Below are 24581 nucleotides of genomic sequence, written 5' to 3' on the forward strand. Positions count from 1 at the left end.
ATGTCCATCGAGTCGGTGATGCCATCCAGCCATCTCATCCTCTGTTGTCCCCTTCTTCTCCTGTCCCTAATCCTTTCCAGCATTAGGGTTTTTTCCACTGAGTCAATTCTTCCCATGAGGTGTCCAAATTATTGGACTTTCAGCTTCAACATCAGTCCTTCCAATGAACACCCAGGACTGATCTCCTTTAGGATGGACTGGTTGGATCTTCTTGCAATCCAAGGACTCTCAAGAGTCTTCTCCAAAACCACAATTCAAAAGCATCAATTCTTCCACGCTCAGCTTTCTTCACCGTCCAACTCTCACATCCATACATGACTACTGGAAAAACCATAGCCTTGACTAGACGGACCTTTGTTGGCAAAATAATGTTTCTGCTTTTATTTTTTTTAATTAGTTTATTTGTCTATTTTTTAACTTTACAGTATTGTATTTGTTTTGCCATAAATTGACATGAATCCTCCATGGGTGTACATGTCTTCCCTTCTAGAACCCTCCTCCCACCTCCCTCCCCATCCCATCCCTCTGCGTCATCCCGGTGCACCAGCCCCAAGCACCCTGTATCATGCATCAAAACTGGACTGGGTATTCGTTTCACATATGATAATTTCTATGCTTGAATGCCATTCTCCCATATCCTCCCGCCCTCGCCCTCTCCCATCACTGTGGGAAATATACACAATGGAATATTACTCAGCCATTAAAAACAATACATTCGAATCAGTTCTCATGGGGTAGATGAAACTGGACCCTATTATACAGAGTGAAGTAAGCCAGAAAGAAAAACACCAATACAGTATACTGACACATACATATGGTATTTAGTAAATCGGTAAAGATAACCCTTTATGCGAGACATCAAAAGAGACACAGGTAAATACAACAGTATTATGTCTCAGCTTTTAAATATGCTATCTAGGTTGGCCATAACTTTCCTTCCAAGGAGTAAGCGTCTTTTAATTTCATGGCTGCAATCAACATATGCAGTGATTTTGGAGCCCCTAAAATAAAGTCTGACACTGTTTGCACTGTTTCCCCATCTATTTCCCATGAAGTGATGGGACCAGATGCCATGATCTTAATATGAATATGTCAATATTCAGAAAATTGAGCTTTAAGCCAACTTTTTCCCTCTCCTCTTTCACTTTCATCAAGAGGCTCTTTAGTTCTTCTTCACTTTCTGCCATAAGGTGATTCATCTGCATATCTGAGGTTATTGATATTTCTCCCAGCAATCTTGATTCCAGCTTGTGTTTCTTCCAGCTCAGGGTTTCTCATGATGTACTCTGTATGTAAGTTAAATAAGCAGGGTGACAATATACAGCCTTGACATACTCCTTTTCCTATTTGGAACCAGTCTGTTGTTCCATGTCCAGTACTAACTGTTGCTTCCTGACCTGCATATAGGTTTCTCAAGAGACAGGTCAGATGGTCTGGTATTCCCATCTCTCTCAGAATTTTCCACAGTTTACTGTGATCCACACAGTCAAAGGCTTTGGCATAGTCAGTAAAACAGAAATAGATGTTTTTCTGGAACTCGCTTGCTTTTTCGATGATCCAGCAGATGTTGGCAATTTGATCTTTGGTTCCTCTGTCTTTTCTAAAACCAGCTTAAACATCTGGAAGTTCACAGTCCATGTATTTCTGAAGCCTGGCTTGGAGAATTTTGAGCATTTCTTTACTAGCATGTGAGATGAGTGCAATTGTGCGGTAGTTTGAGCATTCTTTGGCATTGCCTTTCTTTGGGATTGGAATGAAAATTGACCTTTTCCAGTCCTGTGGCCACTGCTGAGTTTTCCAGATTTGCTGGCATAGAGAGTGCAGCACTTTCACAGCATCATCTTTCAGGATTTGAAATAGCTCAACTGGAATTCCATCACCTCCACTAGCTTTGTTCGTAGTGATGCTTTCTCAGGCCCACCTGACTTCATATTCCAGGATGTCTGGCTCTAGGTGAGTGATCACACCATCGTGATTATCTGCGTCATGAAGATCTTTTTTGTACAGTTCTTCTGTGTATTCTTGCCACCTCTTCTTAATATCTTCTGCTTCTGTTATGTCCATACAATTTCTATCCTTTATCGAGCCCATCTTTGCATGAAATGTTCCCTTGGTATCTCTAATTTTCTTGAAGAGGTCTCTAGTCTTTCCCATTGTGTTGTTTTCCTCTATTTCTTTGCATTGATAGCTGAGAAAGGCTTTCTTATCTCTCCTTGCTATTCTTTGGAACTCTGCATTCAGATGGGAATATCTTTCCTTTTTGCCTTTGGTTTTAGCTTCTCTTCTTTTCACAGCTATTTGTAAAGCCTTCTCAGACAGCCATTTTGCTTTTTTGCATTTCTTTTCCATGGGGATTGTCTTGATCTCTGTCTCCTGTACAATGTCACAAACCTCTGTGCATAGTTCATCAAGCATTCTGTTTATCAGATCTAGTCCCTTAAATCTATCTGTCACTTCCACTGTATAATCATAAGGGATTTGATTTAGGTCATACCTGAATGGTCTAGTGGTTTTCCCTACTTTTTTCAATTTAAGTCAGAATTTGGCAATAAGGGGTTCATGATCTGAGCCACAGTCCGCTCCTGGTCTTATTTTTGCTGGCTGGATAGAGCTTCTCCATCTTTGGCCACAAAGAATATAATCAATCTGATTTCGGTGTTGGCCATCTGGTGATGTCCATGTGTAGAGTCTTCTCTTGTGATGTTGGAAGGGGGTGTTTGTTATGACCAGTGTGTTATCTTGGCTTTTAGCCTTTGCCCTGCTTCATTCTGTACTCCAAGGCCAAATTTGCCTGTTACGCCAGGTGTTTTCTGACTTTCTACTTTGCATTCCAGTCCCCTATAATGAAAAGGACATCTTTTGGGGGTGTTAGTTCTAAAATGTCTTGTAAGTCTTCACAGAACCGTTCAACTTCAACTTCTTCAGCGTTACTGGTCGGGGCATAGACTTGGATTACCATGATATTGAATGGTTTACCTTGGAAACAAAGAAAGATCATTCTGTCGTTTTTGAGATTGCATCCAAGTACTGCATTTTGGACTCTTTCATTGACCATGATGGCTACTCCATTTCTTCGAAGGAATTCCTGCCCACAGTAGTAGATATAATGGTCATCTTATTTAAATTCACCCATTCCAATCCATCTTAGTTCGCTGATTCCTAGAATGTCGACGTTCACTCTTGCCGTCTCCTGTTTGACCACTTCCAACTTGCCTTGATTCATGGACCTAACATTCCAGGTTCCTATGCAATATTGCTCTTATAGCATCGGACTTTGCTTCTATCACCAGTCATATCCGCAGCTGGGTATTGTTTTTACTTTGGCTCCATCCCCTCATTCTTTCTGGAGTTATTTCTCCACTGATCTCCAGCAGCATGTTGGGCACCTACTGACATGGGGAGTTCCTCTTTCAGTGTCCTATCTTTTTGCCTTTTCATACTGTTCATGTATATATCAAGGCAAGAATACTGAAGTGGTTTGCCATGTTCTTCTCCAGTGGACCACATTCTGTCAGATCTCTCCACCATGACCCGTCCGTCTTGGGTGGCCCCAGATGGCATGACTTAGTTTCATTGAGTTAGACAAGGCTGTGGTCCATGTGATCAGATTGGCTAGTTTTCTGTGATTATAGTTTCAGTGTGTCTTCTCTCTGATGCCCTCTCGCAACACCTATGGTCTTACTTGGGTTTCTCTTATCTTGGATGTGGGCTATCTCTTCATGGCTGCTCCAGCAAAGCACAGCCATTGCTCCTTACCTTGGACAAGGGGTATCTCTTCACGGCCACCCCTCCTGACCTTGAATGTGGAGTAGCTCCTCTCAGCCCTCTTGTGCCCTCGTAGCCACCGCTCCTTGGACATGGGGTAATTCTTCTCGGCCGCAGCCCCCGGCCTCAGCCGTGGGGTAGCTCCTCTCATACGCTGTCCCCGGCCTCCGGCCAGGGGTAGCTCCTCTTGGCCATGCTTCTGCGTGGTCTGTCACAGCATTCATGATTACAACTTTCAAAAAATGGGCGTAGAAGGAACCTACCTCAACATCGTAAAAGCCATATATGATAAGCCCACAGTAAACATTTTCAGTAGTGAAAAACTGTAATAATTCCCCCCAAGATCAAGAACAAGACAAGGGTGTCCACTCTCACCACTATTACTCAAGGTAGTTTTGGAAGTCATAGCTACAGCAATCAGAGAAGAAAGAGAATAAAAGGAATCCAGATAAGAAAAGAAGTAAAGCTCTCACTGTTTGCAGATGACATGATACTATACATAGTAAACCCTAAAGATACTATCAGAAAATCACTAGAGCTAATCAGTGAGTTTAGCAAAATCACAGGATACAAAATCAATACACGAAGATCACTTGCATTCCTATATATTAACAATGAAAGATTGGAAAGAGAAATTAAAGAATCAATCCCATTCACTATTGAAACAAAAAGAATAAAATATCTAGGACTAATCCTACCCAAGGAGACAAAAGAACTATATACAAGAAATTATAAGACACTGAAAAAGAAATCAAAGATGATGTAAATAGATGGAGAGCTATTCCATGTTCCTGGGTAGGAAGAATCAATATTGTGAAAATGACTGCACTACCAAATGCAATCTATAGATTCAATATGAACTCTATCAAATTACCAACGGCATTTCTCACAGAACTAGAAAAAAATTTTTCACAATGCATATGGAAACACAAAAGACCATGAGTAGCCAACGCAATCTTGAGAAAGAAGAATGGAGCTGAAGGAATCAACCTTCCTGACTTCAGATTATGCTACAAAGCTACAGCCATCAAGAGAGTATGGTGCTGGCACAAAAACAGAAATACAGATGAATGGAACAAGATAAAAAGCCCAGAAATAAACCCACACACCTACGGAGGCCTTATTTTTGACAAAGGAAGCAAGAATATACAATGGGGCAAAGATAGGCTCTTCATTAAGTGGTGCTGGGAAAACTGGACTGCTACATGTAAAAGAATGAGATTAGAATACTTCCTGACACCACACAGAAAGATAAACTCAAAATGGATTAAAGAGCTAAATGTAAGACCAGAAACTATAAAACTCTTAGAGGAAAACATAGGTAGAATACTCAATGACATAAATCAAAGCAAGATCCTCTATGACCCACCTCCTAGAGTAATGGAAATAAAAACAAAATTAGACAAGTGGGACCTGATTAAAAGCATTTGCACTGCAAAGGAAGCTATAACAAGGAGAAACGACAACACTCACAATGGGAGAAAATAATAGCAAATGAAACAACTGACAAATAATTAATTTCTAAAATATAGAAGTGGCTCATACAACTCAATACCAGAAAAACAAACAACCCAATCAAAAAGTGGGAAAAAGACCTAAACAAGCATTTCTCCAAGGAAGACATACAGATGGCTAACAAACACATAACAAAAAGCTCAACATTGCTCATTATTAGAGAAATGCAAATCAACTACAATGGTGAAACAATGATATCATCTCACACTGGTCACAATGGCCAAGATCAAAAAGTCTACAAACAATAAATGCTGGAGAGGGTGTGGAGAAAAAGGAACACTCTTGAACTGTTGGTGGGAATGTAAATTGATGCAGCCACTATGAGAGAAGGTATGGAGATTTCTTTAAAAACTACAAATAAAACCACCATATGACCCAGCAATCCCACTCCCAGGCATATACCCGGAGGAAACCAAAATTTAAAACGAAACATGTACCCCAATGTTCATTGTAGCACTATTTACAATAGCTAAAACATGGAAGCAACCTAGATATTCAACTACAGATGAATGGGTAAAGAAGCTGTGGTACATATATACAATGGAATATTACTCAGCCATAAAAAGGAATGTATTTGAGTCTGTCCTAATGAGGTGGATGAACCTAGAGCCTGTTATACAGAGTGAAGTAAGTCAGAAAGAGTAAGATAATGCATATATGTGGAATCTAGAAAGATAGTACTGATGAATTTATTTGCAGGGCTACAATGGAGTAATGGAAATAGATAACAGACTTATGAACATGGGCAGGGGGAGGAGAGGGAGATGTGTATGGAAAGAGTGACATGGAAACTTGCATTACCATATGTAAAACAGATAGCCAATGGGAATTTTCTGTATGTCTCAGGAAACTCAAACAGGAACTCTGTATCTGCCTAGAGGGGTGTGATGGGGAGGGAGATGGGAGCAAGGTTCAAGAGGGAGGGGACATATGTATATCTATGACTGATTCACGTTGATGTGTGACAGAAAACAACAAAATTCTGCAAAGCTATTATCCTTCAATTAAAACATAAATAGATTTTTTTTTAAAGAAAAAGAAACTAAAATATGGGAAGAATACACCTAAAAAATAAAATAAAATAAAAGTAAACAATGTTTTCATCTCCCTAGAGCTACTTTCTTCCAGTTTCTTTTCTCCCCAAAGAGTCCCCACTATGAGATCTTCTAAATCCAAAGAGTCATTTCAGCTATTTTTGAATTTTATAAAAATGCAATATGGTCTCCTTTGTACCTGGCCTTCATTTTTCACCATTTCAGCTATGAGATTCATCCATATTGATGTAGGAAATTGTAATATAACATTTTTTGATTTATAACATTCTAATATGTGAATATATTACCATTCATGTATTTATTTTGTGTTGTTAGATGTTCAGGAAGTTTAAAACTTGACACTATTATGTGCAGTTCTGTTATAAAAAGACTAGGGATAAAGCTGCCATATGACCCAGAGATCTCACTACAGGGCATATATCCTGAGAAAACCATAATTCAAACATACATATGTACCACAGTGTTCATTGTGGCACTATTTACAATAGCTATGATGTGGATGCAGTCTAGATGCCCATTGACAAGTGAATTGATAAAGTAGTAGTGCTACATATATACAATGAAATATTACTCAGCCATAAAAATTTGAGTCAGTTTCAAGTTAGGTGGATGAACCTAGAGCCTGCTATACAGGGTGAAGTAAGTCAGAATGAAAAAAGCAAATATCATATATTTCACATATATGTGGAATCTAGAAAAAAGATAACGATGGATCTATTTGTAACATAGCATTAGAGATGCAGACATAAGGAACAGATTTGTGGACACAGTGAGGAAAGGAGATGGTAGCACAAATTGAGAGAGTAGCTTTGAAACCTATACATTACCATGTGTAAAATATATATAGTGGGAATTTGTTGTATGATACAGAGAACTCAACCTGGTGCTCTGTGACAACCTAATAGGGTGGAGTGGGGAAGGGTGGGATGGGGTGGGAGAGAGACTCAAGTGGGCGGGATTGACTGTATACTAGACATGGAATTACTGAATAATAAAATATACAAGTGACTTTTTGTTTGACATTATTAAGCATATGGCCAGGGTACACCTCCTCTTTCTAACACAGTATGACTTAGCTCAAATATTTACAACACTTTTGACTATTGCATGATTATGTTTAACTTTAGCCATTGTCTTATGGGGAGTCATGCAGTGGTATTTCATTGTGATCTATTTTTTATTTCTCTAAAGTCTAATGAAGGTAAGAAACTTTTTCATTCTTTCTTGTCCATTTGGAAATACACTATTGTAAAGATCCAGAGGATTCTATTTTTCATTTTTCTAATGAATTTTCTACTTTTTCCTTTCTATTAATTTAAGTTCTTTACATATTTTGCATAGAATCCATAGAAAAACTTAGGGAAATTTATCCATAATACTGAACCTTTCAATTCATAAATATGGTATAATCCCTCTACATATTTAGATTATTTAAATTTTCTCACTATCACTTTGCAGTCTTCAACGTAGAAAATTTGAATATTTTCACTAGCTTTGTTCTTATGTGTTTGACATATTGATGCTACTGAAATGGCTTTTTTATGAATTTCCTTTGTTACTGAAATGAAGAAATTCATTTATTTTTATATATTTATCCTGTATTATAAGTGTGCATTCATAGATTTTGCTTTATAATTTTGCCACAGATTTTTTTTTGATTTTCTAAAACTAGGATTATACCAAATGCAAAAAATGACAATTGTATTACTTCTTTACCTACCCTTAAACCATTTATTTCTATTCTAACCTCATTGCAAGTATTGAAAACTCTGAAACAATGCTGAATATAGTTGCAAAATAGACTATACTTATCTTATACCTAACATCAAGGGGAAAGGTTCTGTAATTCACAATTAAGTGTGACGGTTACTGTAGGCTTTTTGTAGTCATTTACTTCCAATTTTAGTTTGCTTAGAGGTTTTTTTTTTTCCCTTTATTGAATGGCAATTAAATGTTATCAAATTTTTCCTGGATTCCTAAATATAGACATTTTATTTGTCCCCTTTGTTTTTGCTAATGTGACTAATTAGATTGATTTTTATGGCTTTACCGAGATATATTTCACACACAAGTCCACAATTGATTGGTTGTCACTATGTTTAGAGAGTTGTTCCATCATTACCATGATTTTACATTTCATCTCACTCAAAACACATCTTGTGCACATTTTCAGTGACTCTCATTAACTGCCCCACACAACTCTTTGTGTCCTAGCAATCATAAAAATAATTGCTATTTACACAGATTTATCTATTTTGGATCTTTGATATAAATATGGATTTTGATACAATACGGGTTCTTCATGACTAAATTCTCTCCCTTAACATAATATTTTTAAGGTAAACTCATGTTGTAGCAGGTTTCAACACTTCATTTTTAGTATTGAATGGCATTCCATTATATGGGTATATCACTTTTATTATTCATCAGCTGGTGGGCATTTGGTTTATTTCCGCTTTTTTAGCTATTTCAAAATGCTTTTAGAAACATTTGTGTACAAACAAGTTTATTCTTGGGGGGCATATATCTAAGAATTGGTTTTTTTAAATTAGTTTATCTATCTATTTTTTAACTTTACAATATTGTATTTGTTTTGCCATACATTGACATGAATCCACCATGGGTGTACATGATTTCCCGTTCCAGAACCCCCCTCCCATCTCCCTCCCCATCCCATCCCTCTGGGCCATCCCGGTGCACCAGCCCCGAGCACCCTGTATCATGCATCAAACCTGGACTGGCGATTCGTTTCACATATGATAATTTACATGCTTCAATGCCATTCTCCCATATCATCCCACCCTCGCCCTCTCCCACAGAGTCCATAATACTGTTCTATTTATATGTGTCTCTTTTGATGTCTTGCATACAGTGTTATCTTTACCGATTAACTAAATACCATATATATGTGTTAGTATACTGTATTGGTGTTTTTCTTTCTGGCTTACTTCACTCTGTATAATAGGCTCCAGTTTCATCCACCTCATTAGAACTGATTCAAATGCATTCTTTTTATTGACTGAGTAATATTCCATTGTGTATATGTACCACTGCTTCCTTATCCACTAGTCTGCTGATGGGCATCTAGGCTGCTTCCATGTCCTGGCTATTACAAACAGTGCTGCGATGAACTTTGGGGTACTCATGTCTCTTTCAATTCTGGTTTCCTCAGTGTGTATGCCCAGCAGTGGAATTGCTGGGTCATATGGCAGTTCTATTTCCAGTTTTTTGAGGAATCTCTACACTCTTCTCCATAGTGACTGTACTAGTTTTCATTCCCACCAACAGTGTAAGAGGGTTCCCTTTTCTCCACACCCTCTCCAGAATTTATCGCTTGTAGACTTTTGGATAGCAGCCATTCTGACGGGCGTGAAATGGTACCTCATTGTGATTTTGATTTGCATTTCTCTGATAATGAGTGATGTTGAGCATCTTTTCATGTGTTTGTTAGCCATCTGTATGTCTTCTTTGGAGAAGTGTTTGTTTAGTTCTTTGGCCCACTTTTTGATTGGGTCGTTTATCTTTCTGGAATTGAGCTGCAGGAGTTGCTTGTATATTTTTGAGGTTAATTGGTTGTCCATTGCTTCGTTTACTATTATTTCTTGTCTTATGGTAACTGCAAAAAGCAAGAGAGTTCCAGAAAAACATCTACTTCTGCTTTATTGACTATGCCAAAGCCTTTGAAGGTATGGATCACAACAAATTGTGGAAAATTCTTAAAGAGATGGGAATACCAGACCACCTGACCTGTCTCTGAGAAATCTGCATGCAGGTCAAAAAACAACAGCTAGAACTGGACATGGAACAACAGACTGGTTCCAAATAGGAAAAGGAGTACGTCAAGGCTTTATATTGTCACCCTGCATATTTAACTTATATGCAGAGTACATCATGAGAAATAATGGGCTGGATGAACCCCAAGCTGGAATCAAGATTGCCAGGAGAAATATCAATAACCTCAGATATGCAGATGACACCATCTTTACGTCAGAAAGGGAAGAAGAACAAAAGAGCTGCTTGATGAAAGTGAAAGAGGAGAGTGAAAAAGTTGGCTTAAAACTCAACATTCAGAAAACTAAGATCATGGCATCTGGTCCCATCACTTCATGGCAAATAGATGGAGAAACAATGGAAAGAGTGAGACTTTATTTTCTTTGGCTCCAAAATCACTGCAGATGGTGATTGCAGCAAATCACTGCAGATGGTGATTGCAGCCATGAAATTAAAAGACGCTTGCTCCTTGGAAGAAAAGTTATGACAACCCTAGACAGCATATTGAAAAACAGAGACATTACTTTGCCAACAAAGGTCTGTCTAGTCACAGCTGTGGTTTTTCCAATAGTCAGGTGTGGATGTGAGAGTTGGACTATAAAGAAAGCTGAGTGCTGAAGAATTTATGCTTTTGAACTTGTGGTGTTGGAGAAGACTCTTGAGAGTCCCTTGGACTGCAAGGAGATTTAACCAGTCCTAAAGGAAATCAGTCCTGAATCTTTATTGGAAGGACGGATGCTGAAGCTGAAACTCCAATACTTTGCCCACCTGATGAGAAGAACTGACTGCTTGGAAAAGACCCTGATGCTGGGAAAGATTGAAGGTAGGAGGAGAAGGGGATGACGGAGGATGAGATGGTTGGATGGCATCACCAGCTCAATGAACATGAGTTTGAGCAAGCTCCAGGAGTTAGTGGTGGACAGGGAAAACTGGTGTGCTGCAGTCCATGGGGTCACAAGGAGTCTGACACAGCTGTGTGACTGAACTGAACTGAGTATGGGTCAGGGAATATATAATATGATCATGGATCATATTGTATTGCCAGAAAGTAAGATGTCACCCACACACACGCACACATACACACAGACATACTATGATTGGAAATTGTCAAAGGGATAAGCAAATTAATAGAAAGCTTTGGATAGCTAAAGTTGGAAAGTTTGAATGCAAAGTGAAATCAGTAGTATTAGTTTAAAAAAACAAACGATGAGATAAATGTCATGCCATTATCTCTTTAAATAAATGTCTGAATAAATGGGAAGACTATACAAATCTGTCAGGCATAAGAATCCCAAACAGTTTATGGAGATAATCCACCCTTAAAAAGATGGAGTGTAACACCACACTCTTTATGAACTGTATGTAGTGACTTCCTTCTAAAGAGCATAGCTGAGGCTTCCCTTGTGGCTCAGATTGGTAGAGAAACTGCCTGCAGTGTGAAAGACCTGGGTATTATGCCTGGTCAGGAAGATCTCCTAGAGATGGGAATGGCTACCCACTCCAGTATTCTTGCCTGGAGAATTCCATGAACAGAGGAGCCTGGCAGTCTACAGTCCATGGGGTTGCAAGGAGTCAGACAGGACTGCACAACTAACATTTTCACTTTCGCGTTTGGGTTTCACTGGTGGCTCAGACAGTAAAGAATCTGCCTGCAATGCAGGAGACCTGGGTTCAGTCCTTGGATTGGGAAGATCCTCTGGAGAAGGGAATGAATAGAAGGAGAAATAAAAAAGTAACATTTGCCAGCTTTATTGATATATAATTGACATATAACATTGTGCAAGTTTAAGGTTTGCAATCTGTTGATTTGATATCCTTATACTTTGCAAAATGATGACCTTGATAGCATTAGCCAACACCTCCATCATGTCAGATAATTATCAGTACTTTATTGTGGTGAGAAAATTTTAAATCTATTTTCTTAATAATGCTCAAATAGGTAATACAGTATTATTAACTTAAACACCATGCTGTATTTTAGGTTCCCAGAACTTATTCTTCTTATAATTGGAAGTTGCAACCCTTTGACCAGTATCTCCATATTTGGTCCACTCATCACTCCAAATACTCACCATTCTATGAGTCTAGATTTTTAAGGTTCCATATCATACAGTATTTTTTCTCTCTCTGATTCATTAGACAGTGTAGTGTCCATGAGGTCCATCTATATTGTCAGAAATGGCAACACTTTTTTCCTTCTCACAGTTGCATAAAATTCCATCATACACAGTCAACCTTCCATATCCATGGGTTCTATACCCTTGGAATCAACTAACTACTGATCAAAATATTCTGGAAAAAGAATTCCAGAAAGTTCCAAAACACAAAACCTGAATTTGCTGCTTTACCAGTAACTATTTACATAGAATGTATATTGCTTTAAGTAGAGATGATTTAAAGTGTACATAAGAGGATATGCATAGATTATATGCAAGTACTATACCATTTTCTATAAGGGAGGCAAGCCTCCAGATTTTGGTATCCATCCATGAAGGGTCATCGAATGAATCCCTTGAAGACCTAAGGGATGGATGTGTGTGTAAAATCTCAACTCTTCTTCATCCATTCATTCAGTGAAGCACACTTAGATTGTTTCCATATCTTGGGTATGTGAATAATGCTACAGTGAACAAAAGTGTGCAGATATCCTTTGGAGATTTTGTTTTCTTTGCTTTGGATATATATCTAGAAATGGCATTGGTGAATCATGTGGTAGTTCTGTTTTCTTTTTATTTTTTGAAGAACCTCCATACTGTTTTCCATAAGTAGTTGTGCCAATTGAGATTACCACCAATAGTGCAGAGTGTTCTCTTTCTTCCATATACTTGCCTACACTTGTTATCTTCTGTCATTTTGATGGTATTAACTCTAGCAGGTGTGAGGTAATATGTCTTTATGATTGTGATTTGCATTTCCCTGATATTTAGTGATGTCAAGCACATCTCTTGTACCCACTGACCTGTGAGCATTTATATGTCTGCTTTGAGAATATATGTATTCAGTTCCACTACCATTTTTTGCTATTTTGTTGTATGAGTTTCTATATATCTTGGATATCAGTTACTTATTCAGATCTATGATTTTCAAATACTTTCTTCAGTTTCATAGATTGTCTTTTTATTTTTTTGTCTGTCTCTTTTGCTATGAAAAAAGCTTTTAACTTTTTTGTAGTGTACAATAAAATATTTATTTATCTATTTTTAGAGTATAAGTGCTTTACAATGTCGTGTTAGTTTCTGCTGTACCACAAAGTGAATCAGCAATATGTATACATGCATCCCATCCCTCTTGAGGCTCCATCTTGAGCCTCCCTCCCACACCTGCATCCCACCCCTCTAGGTTATTACAGAGCACTGTACTGAGCTCCCTGTGCTATATAACAGCTTCCCACTAGCTATTTTACACAAAGTAGTATATATTTGTCAAAGCTACTCCTTCAGTTTACCACACCACTCTTTCCCCCTCCACCATGTCCGCAAATCTGTTCTCTATATCTGCATCTCTATTTCTGTCCTTCAAATAGGCTCATCAATACCATTTTTCTAGATTCCATATATACACATTTTGTGTGTGCATGCTAAGTCTCTTCAGTTGTTTCTGACTCTGTGTGACTCTATGAACAGTAGCCCACCAGGCTCCTCTGTCCGTGGGATTCTCCAGGTGAGAATACTGGAGTGGGTTGCCATGCCCTCCTCCAGGGTGTCTTCCTGACCCAGGGATTGAACTCATGTGTCTTATGTCTCCTGCATTGGTATGCAGGTTCTTTACCACTAGCACCACCTAGGGAGCCCATATATGCATTAATACATGATATTTGTTTTCCTCTTTCTGACTTACTTTTCTAGTATGAAAGAATCTAGGTTCATTCACATTGAACCAATTTGGGTTCACAAATAACCCAAATTCATTCCTTTTTATGGCTGAGTAACATTTCACTGTATACATGTACCACATCTTTCTCCATTCATCTGTTGACAGACATTCAGGTTACTTCCATGTTCTCGATGATATGTAAATAGGGCTGCAATGGCAATTGGGTGCATGTATCTTTTTGAATTATAGTTTTCTCAGGATATATGCCCAGTAGTGGGATTGCTGCATCATATGGTAGTTCTATTTTTGGTTTTATTAAGGACCTTCCATATTATTATCCATAGTGGCTGTATCAATTTACATTCCCACCAGTGGTGAAAAAGGCTCCCTTTTCTCCACAACTTCTCCAGCATTTGTTTTTTGTCACTGCTTTGATGATGGCCATTACGAGTGGGGTCAGGTGATATCTCCTTGTATCTTTGAATGCCACTTTTCTTTTCAGGTGTCTCTTTGTCATTTGTATCTTCTTTGGAGAAATGTCTATCTAGGTCTTCCATCCATTTTTTGATTGAGTTGTGTGTCTTTTTGACATTGATCTCTATGAGCTGCTTGCACATTTTGAGGATTAATCCCTTGTCAGCTGCTTTGTTTACAAATATTTTCTCCCATTCTGAAGGTTGTCTTCTACTCTCATTTGCGTTTCTTTGGCTGTGCAAAGGTTATTAAATTTAATTAGGTCCCATTTGTTTATTTTTGCTTTTGTTTTTATTACTTTCAGGGGGAAGGTCAAAAAAGATCTTGCAGTGATTTGTGTCAAACTGTATTCTTCCTATATTTTCCTCTAAGAGTTTCATAGTGTCTGATTTTACATTTAGGTCTTTAATCCATTTTGACTATTTTTATATATAGTGTTAAGGTATTTTCTACTTTCATTCTTTTACATGCAGCTGTTGAATTTTCCCAGCATCACTTATTGACAAGATTGTCTTTTCTCTATTCTTGCCCCTTTTGTCATAGATTAGGTTACCATAGGTGTGTGGGTTTATCTCTGGGTTTTCTATCTTGTTCCATTGATCTGTATTTCTGTTTTTGTGCTAGTACCATACTGCTTTGATATCTTAAGGTTTGTAATATAATCTGAAGTCAGGGAGCCTGATTTCTCCAGCTCCATTCTTCTTTCTCATGATTGCTTTGGCTATTTGGAGTATTTTGTGTTTCCATACAAATTGTAAAATTTTTTGTTCTAATCCTATGAAAAATGCCATAATCAATTTGATAAGGATTACATTGACTCTGTAGATTGCTTTGGGTAATACAGTCATTTTCACAATGTTGATTCTTTCAATCCAAGAACATGGTGTATATCTCCATCTGTTTGTGTCATTTTTAATTTCTTTCATCAATATCTTATAGCTTTCTGAGTACAGTTCTTTTATCTCCTTAGGTAAGTTTATTGCTATTTTTATTATTTTTGCTGCAATTATAAATGGTATCATTTCTTTGAAAAAGGAGAGATTATAACTGATGCCACATAAATACAAATGATCATAAGAGATTACTATAAGCAACTATATGCCAATCAGTGAACAACCTGGTGAAATGGGCAAATTCTTAGAAAGGTACAACCTTCTATAACTGAACCAAGAAGAATTAGAAAATGTAAACTGATCAGTCACAAGTAATGAAATTGAAACTGCAATTAATCTTCCAGAAAATAAGTTCAGGACCAAATGGCTTCATGTGTGAATCCAATCAAGCATTTAAAGAAGAACTAACATTCATCCTTCTCAAACTCTCCCAAGAAATTTCAAAGGAAACAACACTCTCAAGCTCATTCTGTGAGGCCACCGTCACTTTTATACCAAAACCATGCTATTACACACACAAAAAGAAATTACAGGCCAATATCACTGAAGAATAGCAATGCAAAAATCATCAACAAAATAATAACAAACAGAATCCAACAGCACAAAAAAATGATCATATACCATGATCAACTGGGATTTATTCCAAGAGTGCAAGGATTCTTCAATATATGCAAATCAATCAATATGATATATCATATTAACAAATTGAAGAATAAAAATCATATGCTCATCTCAATAGATACATAAAGAGTTTTTGACAAAATTTAACACCCCTTTATAATAGAAACTCTCCAAAAAGTGGGCACAGAGGGAACCTATCTCAAAATAGTAAAGGACACATATGATAAACCCACTGCAAACATCATTCTCAATGGAAAGATTCTAAGAATGAAAAACTGAAAGATTCTAAGATCCTGAAAGTGTCTAAGAACAATAACAAGGATGTCTAGCCTCACCATTATTATTTGATAGTTTTAGAAGTACTAGCCATGACAATCTAGAAAGAAAAATAAATCAAAGGAATCCAAATTGGAAAAGAAGAAGTAAAACTGTTGCTGTTCGCAGATGGCATGAAACTACCCATAGAAAATCCTAATGATGCCACCAGATAGCTACTAGAACTAATCAATGAGTTTATTAAAGTTTTAAAATCAATGCACAGCAATCTTGCATTTCTATACACTAATAATGAAAGATCAGAAGGAGGGGCCATTTTTAAATGAGTAATGTGAATCCTTAAATGTACACGTTTCAGCTTGCCTGCACATGGATTATTTGAAGTAACTGTTTCCATCTTTGCTGTGAAGTATCTTTTACTTGATATCCTTGCCAGTAAACAAAGTCTCTAGGTTTCAGTCCATGATCTTTAAGGATTTCATCTCCTGGAAGCTTGCTGTAAAAGGAGTTACTTACTTTTTTTCTTTATTTTTAAATGCCTCAATAAGACCCTGATAATAAAGTAATCTATTTCTTTTGAACCACTGTGGATGAAAGTTTCCAAAAATATTGTTTCCTCCCTAAAGCCACTTTCTCAGGTTCCCAATGAGCTAAAGAGTATATGTGCTAGAGGAGTGGTGATTGTGCCCTAACAGACAATATAGGCACTTTTCTTTTTCAATCAGTTCTAAGTCATATTTGTGTGGTGAGGTAAAAATTCCTGTTTTTATTACCATATTTTTCTCTTTTTGGTGGTGATTTCTTGAGCATGTAGAAGGAAATATTTTCCTGGGCTAGCAGGGTAGAGAACACTGGACATTCTTGAGGCTAGGTAGGATGAGAATCTAAAGCTGCTTCTTTGCAACATAACCAAGCTGATTTCCTCTAGTGTTTATAGTGTCAGGTTTGGAATGCCTTGGTGTTTCAATAATTGCTAACTGTTTTGACAGTTGTATGACAATTAACAACTCTGCAATCTGTTTTATATTGGGTTAAAATCTTCATTGTTTTCGCAGCATTTTAAAGTTGTGTGCCACTCAAGAGATATGTTACCTACTCTTTTGCTAGTTGACAAGATTGTGTTGAGGCAATAATTTGGCTTGTTGTGCAGACTTTGTTTCTGATAAATAAAAGATTTCAATAATGTCCACTGTATGCATCGTTGAATAGCCAGCTTGATAATATTCCCATCCCTTTTGTAGGAGCCATCTGTAAATTAAAATAGATCAAGCATTATCAATGAGAACTTCTTGTAATCATTCCTGAGAGCAAGACAATAATTAGTTAAAATGCAGTCACGTTTGTTTGCTTCCTACATCACTAGAAGTTTATTATATTGAATTAATGTCATGTTAGGTGCAGAAAGCAACAACATTCATAGAATTTAACCAGCTTGCAGAACACTTATGAGTGTGGTGAGGGTTTTGAAGAGACTAAAGTGAGTGTGGGACATAAGTAGTTAAATAACACTGCATTATTATTATTCCTTTACTAGTCTCACAAAAGAGATCCATTGCTGAAATATGCCACATACAAAATGGAAGTCCTTTTGCTATTGCATCTAGGTTTGCAGCATAAAAGAAAGTCATTTACAGGAATTTTTATAAAAAGACAGTATCTATAATATAAAAAAAAAAAAACAACAAAAGACAAAGTCATGAGAAAAGACCTGATGACAATGCAACTGTCAAGTAAATTTGGTTATTTCTGTGACATGCAACATTTTAAGATAACTAGAATTACAACTGACAACATATCAGACAATTTCAAATTTTAAGAACTTGATATAATTTCTAGACTATATTAATAATACTTATCCATACAGTATAAACTAAGAAGGTTTGTCATTACTCATTTCACAGTATTTCTCCTGCAATTTAAAAGACCAAATATGCCCAGGTAGTCTAATATATCTCTTTGAGATATTCAGGGTCCTTCTGAATCATCCTGAAGTTAGTTCTCAAAATAATTAAGAATTTGATTTGAGGAAGTTTGTCAAAGCTTTGGAAAGGTTTTAAACTTTTATCTAAGGAGGATCATATGTCATGTGAAACAATACCTATTTACTTAAAGTGGCAATAAAAGATTTCAAAGATAAATGCAGAAATTGACAAGACATTAATTAAATGGGAATGAAACTTCACCATTTACTATGAAAAACAGATCAATATTTCAAGAAAAGTTTGTCTTTTAACAGAGAAAAAATAACCACAAATTGAACTTTTAAACCTTTTCAAATTTAGCATTAAAATTCAATCTAATGTTGGTCATTCCTGACAATGCATAAAACTCTTTTATCAGAGTTACTTTAAAAAAATAATTTCTAGAAATATATGGCTTTTCATAGAATAATCTTGCAATAAATCATCAGTTCAGTCCAGTTCAGTCATTCAGTCCTGTCCGACTCTTTGCGACTCCATGGACTACAGCACGTCAGGCCTCCCTATCAATCACCAACTCCCAGAGTTTGCTCAAACTCATGCCCATTGAGTTGGTGATGCCATCCAACAACCTCATCCTCTGTCGTCCCCTTCTCCTCTCACCTTCAATCTTTCCCAGGATCAGGATCTTTTCAAATGAGTCAGCTCTCTGCATCAGGTGGCCAAAATATTGGAGTTTCAGCTTCAGCATCAGTGCTTCCAGTGAACACCCAGGACTGATCTCCTTTAGGATGGACTGGTTGGATCTTCTTGCAGTCCAAGTGACTCTCAAGAGTCTTCTCCAACACCACAGTTCAAAAGCATCAATTCTTCGGTGCTCAGCTTTCTTTATAGTACAACCCTCACATACATACATGACCACTGGAAAAAACATAGCCTTGACTAGATGGAACTTTGTTGACAAAGCAACATCTCTGCTTTTTAATATGCTGTCTAGGTTGGTCATAACTTTTCTTCCGAGGAGTAAGGATCTTTTTATTTCATGGCTGCAGTCACCATCTGCAGTGATTTTGGGGCCCCAAAAAATAAATTCTGCCACTGTTTCTCCATCTATTTCTCCAGCAGTAAATCATGAAATATATTTATTAATATTCTCAAACAGATTTAGTCTCTGCAATGAGACCAAAGGGCTTCTCTGGTAGCTCAGCTGGTAAAGAATCCACCTGCAATGTGGGAGACCTGGGTTCTATCCCTGGGTTGGGAAGAACCCCTGGAGAAGGGCGTGGCAACTCACTCCAGTAATCTTGCCTGGAGAAACCTCATGGACAGAGGAGCCCAGTGGGCTACAGTCCATGGTGTCACAAAGAGTTAGACGACTGAGAGACTAAGCACAGCAAAGCACAGCACAATGAGGTAAAAATTAGGTAAACATAGATTCCTTTACCAATTAATGTTTCATTATTTTATCTAGTAAAGTAATGCTCAAAATTCTCCAAGCCAGGGTTCAGCAATATGTGAACTGTGAATTTCCAGATGTTAAAGCTGGTTTTAGAAAAGGCAAAGGAACCAGAGATCAAATTGCCAACATTGGCTGGATCATCGAAAAAGCAAGAAAGTTCCAGAAAAACATCTATTTCTGCTTTATTGACTATGCCAAAGCCTTTGACTGTGTGGATAAGAACAAACTGTGGAAAATACTTAAAGAGATAAGAATACCAGATTTCTTTACCTGCCTTCTGAGAAATCTGTATGCAGGTCAAGAAGCAACAATTAGAACTGGACATGGAACAACAGACTGGTTCCAAATAGGAAAAGGAGTACGTCAAGGCTGTATACTGTCACCCTGCCTTTTTAACTTACATGCAGAGTACATCATGAGAAACGCTGGGCTGAGTGAAGCACAAGCTGGAATCAAGATTACCGGGAGAAATATCAATAACCTCAGATATGCAGATGACACCACCCTTATGGCAGAAAGTGAAGAAGAACTAAAGAGCCTCTTGATGCAAGTGAAAGAGAAGAGTGGAAAAGCTGACTTAAAGCCCAACATTCAGAAAACTAAGATCATGGCATCTGGTCCCATCACTTCCTGGGAAATAGATGGGGAAACAGTGGAAACAGTGGCTGACTTTATTTTGGGGGGCTCCAAAATTACTGCAGATCGTGATTGCAGCCATGAAATTAAAAGATCCTTACTGCTTGGAAGGAAAGTTATGACCAACCCAGACAGCATATTAAAAAGCAGAGACATTACTTTGTCAACAAAGGTCCATCTAGTCAAGGCTATGGTTTTTCCTCTAGACATGTATGGATGTGAAGGTTGGACTATAAAGAAAGTTGAGTGCCGAAGAATTGATGCTTTTGAACTGTGGTGTTGGAGACGACTCTTGAGAATCCCTTGGACTGCAAGGAGATCCAACCAGGCCATCCTAAATGTGATCAGTCCTGGGTGTTCATTGGAAGCACTGATGCTGAAGCTGAAACTCCAATACTTTGGCCACCTGATGTGGAGAGCTGACTCATTTGAAAGACCCTGATGCTGGGAAAGATTGAAGGCGAGAGGAGAAGGGAACAACAGAGGATGAGGTGGTTGGATGGCATCACCGACTCAATGGGCATGAGTTTGAGTAAACTCTGGGAGTTGGTGATGGACAGGGAGGCCTAGCCTGCTGTGGTTCATCGGGTTGCAAACAGTTGGACACGACTGAGTGGCTGAACTAAACTAAACTTGTCTTCTTGGGATCAGAACTTTGCAAAAATGTTTAATCAAGCTGGCTTTCTCTACAGTTTTGGAATATGAAAAACAGCTCCATCCTGGCCATTTATGAGTTAAGTAGTCTCAATCATTGGCTTCATTCTAATTGCATCTGAGTGCTATAGTGTTTAGTTGCTCAGTTGTGTGTGACTTTTTGTAACCCCATGAACTGTAGTCTGCCAGGCTCCTCTGGCCATGAGATTTTCCAGGCAAGAATCCTGGAGTGGGTAGCCATTCCCTTCTCCAAGGGAATCTACCCAGGGATCGAACCCGAGTCTTCTGCATTGCAGGTGGATTCTTTACCATCTGAGCCACCAGGGAAGCTCAACTGTATCTGAAGCCAAACAGAATTCCCCTGAGTGGCTGTCTCTCAGGGAGCTGTTTGGCCTTTGAGACACAGTTTCCCATTATTTATGTGGTACCCTAATTCAGTTTTAATCTGAACAACTTTCTGAGAGGGCAATGTGATCACTGAGTGTGCTTCTTTCTTTCTCAGATTCTTTTCCATTATAACTTATTACAAGGTATTGAATATAGTTCCCTGTTCCCTATGCTAGACAGTAGGCTCTTGTTGTTTGTATATTTTATGCATAGTGGTATGTATCTGTTAATTCCAAACTCCTAATTTATCCTCCCCCATCCCCTCACTTTTCTATTTGCTAATTATGTTTTCTGTCTTTTTTCCTCTTCTGTGAAAGAGTTCATTTGTATCATATTTTTAGATTTCACATACAAGTGACATTACACAATATTTGTCTTTGTCTTATTTAATTTAGTATGATAATCTCGAGGTTCATCTGTGTTGCTGCAGTTGGCATTATTTCATTATTTTTTATTGCTGAGTGATATTCCACTTTATATATACCACATCTTCTTTATCCATTCATCTGTTGATGGACATTTAAGTTGCTTCCATGTATAGGCTATTGTAATACTGCTGCTGTGAACATTGGGGTATATGTATATTTTTGGTTTAGACCTTTAATCTTCTTTCAGTGCTTCATTAATAACAATGAAATGTGGGAATCAAGAGAACTCACCAAAGCACCTGCGAGGAGTACTGAGAACTAGGTGGGGCTCAAAGGACTCATGCTCATATCAGGCACTAGTTCAAGGTACACTCCAAGCCACCTCTGTTGGATGTCTTCGAAATTATGTCAATTACATCAAGAAAACATCAACAAAAAATAAAATAACAATAAAGAAGTTTTTAAAAGGGAATTTTATTCAAGCCAAATTAAAAATTATAAACTGGGATACAGACTCTAAGAAAACCCTGAGAACTATTTTACCTGATAGAAGCTGAAGACAAAGGTCATGGACATTTTCAGGATACAGGATTACACAGCGAAACAACATATTGATATCAATATTTTCATTATGAGGTTTTCTTCATTATGTAGAGAAATAGAGAGATAGCTAGAGATACATCCAATGATTATATACTGTTCCTGTACTAGTTTGGCCTAGGTATAAGATCTATTAGATGGATATATATGATGTGTTCTAAAAGGAATGTAAGGCTGAGGCAGAATAGAACCTTTCAAAATTAAATAGGACATGGTGGTAACAACACAAAGGCAGGAGGATATAGGAAAGGCATAACCAGTTCAGTTCATTTGCTCAGTCATGTGCGACTCTTTCTGACCCCATGGACTACAGCATGCCAAGGTTCCCTGTCCATCACCAACTCCCGGAGCTTGCTCAAACTCATGCCCATCAAGTCAGTGATACCATCCAACCATATCGTCCACTGTCGTCCCCTTCTCCTCCTGCCTTCAATCTTTCCCAGCATTAGGGTCTTTTTCAATGAGTCAGTTGTTCACATCAGGTGGTCAAAGTATTGAAATTTCAGCCTCAGCATCAGTCCTTCCAATGAATATACAGAACTGATTTCCTTTAGGAATGACTAGTTTGATCTCTTTGCTGTCCAAGGGAATTTCAAGAGTCTTCTCCATCACCACATTTCAAAAGCATCAATTCTTCAATGCAAAGCTTTCTTTATAGTCCAACTCTCACATCCATGTGTGACTACTGGAAAAACCATAGCTTTGACTAGATGGACCTTTGTTGGCAAAGTAATGTCTCTGCTTTTTAATATGCTGTCTAGGTTGATCATAGCTTTTCTTCCAAGGAGCAAGCGTCTTTTAATTTCATGGCTGCAATCACCATCTGCATTAGTTTTGGAGCCCAAGAAAATAAAGTCTGTCAGTATTTCCCCATCTATTTGCCACGGAGTGATGGGACCAGATGTCATATCCTTAGTTTTTGAATGATGAGTTTTTAAGCCAGCTTTTTCACTCTCCTCTTTCACTTGCATCAAGAGGCTCTTTAGTTCTTCTTCACTTTATGCCGTAAGGGTGGTGCCATCTGCATATCTGAGGTTATTGATATTTCTCCCGCCAATCTTGATTCCAGCTTGTGCTTCCTCCAGCCCAGCATTTCTCATGATGTACTCTGCATATAAGTTAAATAAGCAGGATGACAGTATACAGCCTTAACGTACTCCTTTCCCTATTTGGAACCAACCCATTGTTCCATGTCCAGTTCTAATTGCTGCTTCCTGACCTGTATACAGATTTCTCAGAAGGCAGGTAAAGAAATCTTTTAGTCTTATCTCTTTAAGTATTTTCCACAGTTTGTTCTTATGCACACATTCAAAGGCTTTGGCATAGTCAATAAAGCAGAAGTAGATGTTTTTCTGGAACTCTCCTGCTTTTTCAATGATCCAGCGGGTGTTGGCAATTTAATTTCTGGTTTCTCTGCCTTTCCTAAATCCAGCTTGAACATCTGGAAGTTCTCAATTCACATACTGTTGAAACGTAGCTTGGAGAATTTTGAGCATTACTTTGCTGGCATGTGAGATGAGTGCAATTGCGCAGTAGTTTGAGCATTCTTTGGCATTGCCTTTCTTTGGGATTGGAATGAAAATTGACCTTTTCCAGTTCTGTGGCCACTGATAAGTTTACCAAATTTTCTGGCATACTGAGTGCAAAACTTTCACAGCATCATCTTTCAGGATTCGAAATGGCTCTACTGGAATTTCATCACCCCTACTACCTTTGTTCGTAGTGATGCTTCCTAAGGCCCGCTTGACTTTACACTCCAGGATGTCTGGCTCTAGGTGAGCCACCATCATGGTTATCTGGGTCGTGAAGATCTTTTTTATATAGTTCTTCTGTGTATTTTTGCCACCTCTTCTTAATATCTTCTGCTTCTGTTAGGTCCATACCATTTCTGTCCTTTACTGTGCCTGTCTTTGCATGAAATGTTCCCTTGATATCTCTAATGTGCTTGAAAAGATCTCTAGTCTTTCCCATTCTATTGTTTTCCTCTATTTCTTTGCATTGATCACTGAGGAAGGCTTTCTTATCTCTCCTTGCTATATTTTGGAACTCTGCATACTTTATATATATATTTTTTATATGTATAGTTATATTTATATATGTATAACTCAGGATTTGGTGATAGATAGGGAGGCCTGGCGTGCTGCAGTTCATGGGGTCGCCAGGAGTCGGACACGACTGAGCGACTGAACTGACTGAACTGACTGAATGTACTTCACTCTGTATAACAGATTCTAGGTGCATCCTATTGAACATAGGTGCCAAGAACAGAGTCGTTGCCAACCTTATTTACTGGATCTCCAGTCTTGGACCCTTTCTGGCATTTATTTAGCAATAGTGCGTGTGTGTTGGTTAAGTGAATAAATTTACAAATGCAT

The sequence above is a fragment of the Giraffa tippelskirchi genome, chromosome 1 (assembly GCF_054371585.1).
Source record: "Giraffa tippelskirchi isolate mGirTip1 chromosome 1, T2T-mGirTip1v1.2.pri, whole genome shotgun sequence".
NCBI lineage: Eukaryota > Metazoa > Chordata > Mammalia > Artiodactyla > Giraffidae > Giraffa > Giraffa tippelskirchi.